Raw genomic sequence first — 7,807 nt, forward strand, 5'->3', positions numbered from 1 at the left:
CAAAACCATTTTTACTGTGATTTCTCGGTCCATTACATACGAATTCCACACCACGTTGTCTGGATATGACTGGATGAAACCGGAAATATCCGACTGTGTTGTGGCTTACTATATCTCAGATATTGCTACAACCTCAGTGTTGAGTTTTCTGGATATTTTCAATGGACTTTATTGTTTTGAACATTTTTATCAGGGCACATTTAATTTTGTGCTGGGAAACACTAATTGGTTCCACATGCAGACACCAGCTCTGCATATTCGTATTTTCTAGGGAGAAAGCGAGAGGAACTGCGGCAAACAAACACGATATTTCTGTTTGTATAAATGACATTTTATGCACCTGCCTAAAGAAAAGACTTTGCTTTTCTCCAATACCATTTCTACTGTGATTTTCTCGGTCCATTACAAACGATTTCCACATCACTTTTTCCGGATTTGATTGGATGAAACCAGAAATATCCAGTTGTGTTTTGGTTAACTCAATCCCAGATATTGCTACAGCCTCTGTGTTTGTGTTTTCTGGATTTTATCGATATGTTTTATTGTTTGGAATGTTTTTTTTGAGGGAATATTTAATTTTGTACCGTAGAAACACTAATTGGTTCCACAGGGAGACACCAGTCTACACATTCGTATTTTCTAGGGAGAAAGCTAGATGAACTGTGGCAAACAAACATGATATTTCTGTTTGTGTAGATGACATTTTATGCACCGACCTACTGAAACGACTTTGCTTTTCTCCAAAACCATTTTTACTGTGATTTTCTCGGTCCATTACATCCGAATTCCACCAAACTTTGTCTGGATATGACTGGATGAAACCAAAAGTATCTGGTTGTGTTTTGGGTAACTCAATCCCAGATATTGCTACAGCCTCAGTGTCTGAGTTTTCTGGATATTTTCAATGGACTTTATTGTTTTGAACTTTTTTATCAGGGCACATTTAATTTTGTGCTGGGAAACACTAATTGGTTCCACATGGAGACACCAGCTCCACACATTCGTATTTTCTATGGAGAAAGCTAGAGGATCTGCGGCAAACAAACATGGTATTTCTGTTTGTATAGGTGACATTTTATGCAATGTCCGAAGGAAAAGTCTTTGCTTTTCTCCAAAACCATTTTTACTGTGATTTTCTCGGTCAGTTACATACAAATTCCACACCACTTTGTCCAGATATGACTGAATGAAACCAGAAATATCCGGTTGTGCTGTGTCTTACTATATCCTAGAGATTGCTACAGACTCAGTTTCTGAGTTTTCTGGATATTATCAATGGACTTTATTGTTTTGAATATTTTTATCAGGGAACATTTAATTTTGTGCTGGGAAACACTAATTGGTTCCACATGGAGACACCAGGTCTACACATTCGTATTTTCTAGGGAGAAAGTGAGAGGAACTGCGGCAAACACGATATTTCTGTTTGTATAGATGACATTTTATGCACTTGCCTAACAAAAGACTTTGCTTTTCTCCAAAACCATATTTACTGCGATTTTCTTGGTCTATTGCACAAGAATTCCACCCTACTTTGTCCGGATATGACTGGATGAAACCAGAAATATCTGGTTGTGTTTTGGCTAACTCAATCCCAGATATTGCTACGGCCTCTGTGTTTGTGTTTCCTGGATATTATCGATGGACTTTATTGTTTTGAATGTTTTTATCAGGGAACAATTAATTTTCTGCTGGGAAACACTAATTGGTTCCACATGGAGACACCAGCTCTACACATTCCAGTATTCTAGGGAGAAATCTAGAGGAACAGCAGAAAACAAACATGATATTTCTGTTTGTATAGATGACATTTTGTGCACTTGCCTAATGAAAAGACTTTGCATTTCTCCAAAACCATTTTCACTGTGATTTTCTCGGTCCATTACATATGAATTCCACACCACTTTGTCCGGGATATGACTGGATGAAACCAGAAATATCTGGTTTTGTTTTTTCTTACTATATCCCAGATATTGCTGCAGCCTTAGTGTCTGTGTTTTCTGGATATTATCGATGGATTATATTGCTTTGAATGTTTTTATCGGGAAATATTTAATTTTTTGCTGGGAAATACTAATTGGTTCCACATGGAGACACCAGCTCTGCACATTCGTATTTCTAGGGAGAAAGCTAGATGAACTGCGGCAAACAACATGATATTTCTGTTTGTATAGATGACATATTATGCACTTGCCTAACGAAAAACTTTGCTTTTCTCCAAAACCATTTTTATTGTGATTTTCTCGGTGGGTTGTATGCGAATTTCACCCCAGTTTACCAGATATGACTGGATGAAACTGGAAATAACCGTTTTTTTTTTGGCTAACTCAATCCCAGATATTGCTACAGCCTCTGTGTTTGTGTTTTCTGGATGTTATCTACAGACTTTATTTTTTTGAATGTTTTTATCAGGGAACATGTAATTTTCTGCTTGGAAACACTAATTGGTTCCACAAGGAGACACCATCTCTACACATTCATATTTTCTAGGGAGAAAGCTAGAGGAACTTCCTCAAACAAACATGATATTTCCGTTTGTATACATGACATTTTTTGCACTTGTCTAACGAAAAGACTTTGCTTTTTTTCTAAAACCATTTTTACTGTGATTTTCTGGGTCCATTTCATACAAATTCCACACCTCTTTGTCTGGATATGACTGGATGAAACCAGAAATATCCGGTTGTGTTTTGGCTAACTCAATCCCAGATATTGCTACAGCCTCTGTGTATGTGTTTTCTGGATATTATCAATGGACTTTATGGTTTTGAATGTTTTTTATCAGGGAACATTTAATTTTGTACTGTAGATACAATAATTGGTTCCATATGGAGACACCAGCTCTACACATTCATATTTTCTATGGAGAAAGCTAGAGGAACTGCCGCAAGCAAAGATGATATTGTGTCGGAGGCCACCCGACAAACCACATGGAGACACGCAGCACTCAGTCAATTCATCACCATGTTTATTGCCTCATCGCGTTCCAAGCCAAAATAGGGGGCCCGGCAATGAGGGACTGGAGGCAGTCTCCCTAAGGAAACCCTTCAGTCTCCAGCAGCAAGCACCAAGAAAAACAAGGATATATACCCCAGGCCCCATACAGATAACATTCATTGTGTGCAATCATGCATAGCACAGGAACAGAGCAAGTTTACAAAGTAGCAATGATCAGGGTACAAGCTCTGCAGATAGTGCAAAGAACATCATAAACCTTCATCAGGAGTCACATCCTGCCTGCAGGAATATGGGACGAAAAGTCTTGGAAACAGGATTAGATAAGGGACAGCCTCAGCCTGCTGCATCTCATGTCGGGCCAGGGCCACTGGCCCCGACATCTCCCCCTTCTTGTTTGTACAAGAGTGGCCTGGTGTTTATGGTAACTGGTGTCTACACTGTCCAGTGGGCCGCGGGGGAGGATCCATCCCCCACAAGTCCCTCACGTTAAACGCTGAATGGCGTGGACTCATGCCTGTCTTAGGTGCCCCGCAGCGCTTACTCTGCTTACCCGTCATCAAGGATATAGGAAGCATGTCCTGCCCTCTGTCTTAGGTTGCTAGAGAAGCCTGCGAGTGCTTACCCGTCGTTGACTACTGGTCCAGTGTAGGAGCAAGCGGTCAATGAGGCAGTTAGGAAGAGAGAGACCGAGGCTTCCACGGTATATCACATACTGCAGCCCCCTGTTTTAGAGTGTCCTAGAGGGTATGTGCTGTCCTTTTGATAGCCTCTCTGTTTGCGCACATTGGAATGGTGGGAATGTTTGGTTGTATTACTTCACATCAGTCTACAGGCAGGCAGAAGACAGAGGTTGTGGGGGCTGGCTCCCCACAGCTCCCCCTTTTTTTACTTTAGGACCAGAGCCTGTCTTAGGCGCCCCTGAGGGGAGTGGCAGCTTACCCGTCTTTGCCAGAGGGTCGACTTGCATGAGCAGTCTCAGCCCTCCACTGTCTTAGGTTGCATGCCATCCCTCAAGGCACTTACCCGTCTCTGGCTACTGGTCCAAGAAACCAAGAAACACCTGCTGTATTGCAGGGGAGGGGGGTTTTGTAGCGATGACTTCGAATGGGGACCAAATATCTGTGTCCAGTTGTGTTAAGAACCCAAATCTCTTGCCGTAGTTCACGCAGCAAACGAGTGAAATTACTATCCCAGGTATGGTTCAAGGTGGCACCTAAAGAGCGAGACAAATTAGCAAGACGAGTATAGTTATGCCAGGTAAACGGAGTAGCGCAAAGCGCAACAGATTGAACCAAGCAGGGGGTTCCCCACATCCCCGTCTAAGATTCAGTTCTTCCTGGAGAACGTTGACCCGTTGGTTTAGTAATAAGATTCCTGAATGGATATGCTGATCCACTGCCACTCGGAGCGTTCTTGTTTGATCATTCTTCTGGAGCATGGGAATAGGTGACCTTTTTTCCTTTTAGGAATTTCACAAGCCAAGACTGACCTTGACTTGTCTATGACTTGTTTATGGGCTGCCTACATCTCCCCCTTTTTTATTTAACTGAGAATGGCCTCTGTCTTAGGTTGCTCTCAGTCATCTCTGTCCTTACCCATCATTGGTAACTCTGGCAGCTTGGCCTAGAGCCCTGTCTTAGGTTGGTACAGGATGCTGAGCGTCTTACCCATCTCTGAGTACCATTCCAGCCCAACATTAGGTGAGAGATGAAACATACAGCCAAATATTAATTATTTGTGATTACAAATAGTGATGAATGTCAGTTCATACAGACTGTAGTGAAGTCAGCATAAAATGCAGAACACAAGGAAAACATCCCATACCAAGTAGGAAAAGCAGTAGTGGTCCAGTCAACATTAATAACCAATGAATCCATTGAAACCCTCCAAATGTTAGGGGGTTAGTAATAAACATGTTTTGCATTTTACTCTTAAGTTTATCAATAACAGACTCTATATATGGCACATTGTTAGTAATGTTAAAACAACATTTTTCTGTTACAGATTTACAACTTATATGATTTTTTAACATCAAGTAATTGTTAGCTGCATGGTTTAAAAGTACTCCTGAGTGAACTTGATCCAATGTTTCGGCTATATTGGACAGTCCAGTAGCAGTAAGATTAATTGTTTTGGTCACTGAATATGCAAGCCTTTGCAGTCCATGGTTATTTCCAAAGGCCAGTCCAGGAACACTTACTACTGGTACAGCCATGGCCAGGGCAGTGTCCTCTCCTATTAGGATGACGTTGCCATTACAGTCTTTAGGTGAAGCATGTTGCCAACGCGCTCTATCTGCCAATGTAAATACAGATGTCAGCATCGGGACCACACAGTCCAGGGAGCAATTGCAGAAGTTATCAGAGGCTAACGATGTGAAGGCATATTTGCTACATAAAAAAACCCATCCCTTAGGAGTCCATGTCCCATACCAGTATTGGATTAGGTGTATTTCATTGATTGGTGATAGGATCCCTTTATTTTACCAATTGTAAAACCTTAATAACTTGTGGAGGCTGTGCACTCCGTAACTTGTCATTCCAATTTTTTACTCAATCCTGAGCAGAGAGGCGATTCCTTTGCCAAAGAGGGGAACTGAGGGTCTTTCCAGCCAGGAACATCACAGGTTACACATGTAACTTTAGTTTTTCTTTTAAAGAAAGGCATTGCTTTGTATACTTGTAGATTCTGTTGACTATACCAATTTGTGACAGCAAATTGTTTTTTAGCTGTCTGCTGTGCACAGACTTAGTTTTAGTTTAATCTGCAAGAAATACGCTGCAAGCCTTATAGTGCACACTAAATTTATTTAGAGGAAAGATGGTAAAGGAGTATAGATTAACAGAATGTTGCAATAAACATGGCTCCATTGCTTTAATAATACTATTGCAAGACAGTCCACTGATTCCTGTTGGGAGGGCCTGAGGCTGGCCCTGCTTCCAGTTTTATGAACTCTGTTTGTTAATGAATTACCTTTTTTATCAGTTTTGGAGTGACAATATTGGCCCAATGCCTTTCCTTTTAGTACTGGGGGAAAATACCAGGAGGAGCCTTATTTTGATTTTTGACTTTTGGACAATTTTTGTACATGTCCCTGCTGTCCACATTTATAGCACCCTTATTTATTGGGTAGTCCTCCTTGATGATTTTTGTAATGACCTACCATGTAGAGCGGCAGGTTCTGAATGTCCTGTTTTTAAGTGAATCCATTTTGCTAATCCCTCATCAAAGGAACTGTCACAGAACACCTCAGTCATAGTAGCCAATTGATTCATGTTTACATTGTACTTACGTTTAGCAGAATTTATAGTGCTGTGGGCATCACTAAGCAATCTTCACAAAGCACCAGAAAAGAATCCATACTGAGAATCAGACATTATTAGTAATCATTACAGGCATGTTTAACATGTAGCTTGACTGTGTGTTCCCCTGGGATGAAGCAGCAGTAGTAGAGGCTTGTTCTGGCTCCCTCTTAAAGCCTCCAAGGACAAGGGTGGCTCATTGCCAAGATTTTAGGCAAGCAGTGCGTCCCGTCTCGGATCTTGGCCAGAGAGCCAAGACACGAAGCATGCCCACCTGTTTATCAGAAACATTCCTTTATCCTCCTCCCTGGGAACTGGCCAGGCTCCCAAGGAGCAGGAGAAGGTCATTTGGCAACAAAGTTACTTGTCCACCAGAGCTGAACCTAGATACAAGCCTCTTTATTTCAAAAATTTGTCCTTACATTTGGCCCTAGGGCTGCATTGAGAGGTAGACATAATTAACACATTATAAGAATACAATACAAATTTTTCATACAAGTATATATCCAGCAATCAAACACAATAATACTCAATGTGATTTAAGGGTAAATTGAAACATAACTGAGGGAGAATTAGCTTCTTGGGCACCCATGTCAGGGACATAAAAAACAGTACCATTCCAATACAACAACTCAAGCTGCTGCAGACAGCCTGAGAACTGACTAGATGATCCCATGGTATGGAGATCTGGGGCATTGATACTTGTTAAACAGACATGTTGAGGCGCACACAGTCCAATTAACAAATGCGCTAACATTTTGCATTACTCTGAAATTAGTGATTTGGGTTTCATTAAATATTTGTAACATCTCTTTTTGATAAGACAACAATTTTTTCAGCGGATGGAACACGGTGGGTAACCATTTAGCCCTAATGATAGTAGCCTCTTACTATCTGTAATTGTTACATTTTTGTAGGTTTGTGCAATCTTAACTATTTGTGGCATATTTTGATTTACATTTTTTTAAAAGCCAACCACGCATAATCTGCCCAAGCATTCCTATCAATAATGAGGGTAGAGTTAGTACATAATACAAAAATAGAATGGGTAGTCTGGACACTTTGACACGTTTAAATGCGCATTTTCCATAGTTATGGCTTAGAGGGGCTCCTGAGAAATTTTTTGTCTTTCAAGTCCTACACGTGCTAATTGCTCCCTCCTTTCTCCTGCAACTGAAATACCTGAGCTTTTAAACAAGGCCTTTATTATCCTTTTCACATTTAATGTGACTGTATGTTCCCCATAGGCAATAGGAGAGGCTCCCTGGGCAAGCCCTAGTCTGCCATGCCCTACTCGTGCTTATGTGCCTCCCTTTTAATCCCTACGGCCTGCTACCGCCGCAGCCTTCCCTCTTACAGAGGCTTACCTGTGGATGAGATGAATCCGAGTCAGGGCACCAGCTGTCGGAGGCCACCCGACAAACCACATGGAGACACGCAGCACTCAGTCAATTCATCACCACGTTTATTGCCTCATCGCGTTCCAAGCCAAAGTAGGGGGCCCGGCGATGAGGGACTGGAGGCAGTCTCCCTAAGGCAACCCTACA

This window comes from Lepus europaeus, unplaced genomic scaffold (genome assembly GCF_033115175.1).
Source record: "Lepus europaeus isolate LE1 unplaced genomic scaffold, mLepTim1.pri SCAFFOLD_32, whole genome shotgun sequence".
NCBI lineage: Eukaryota > Metazoa > Chordata > Mammalia > Lagomorpha > Leporidae > Lepus > Lepus europaeus.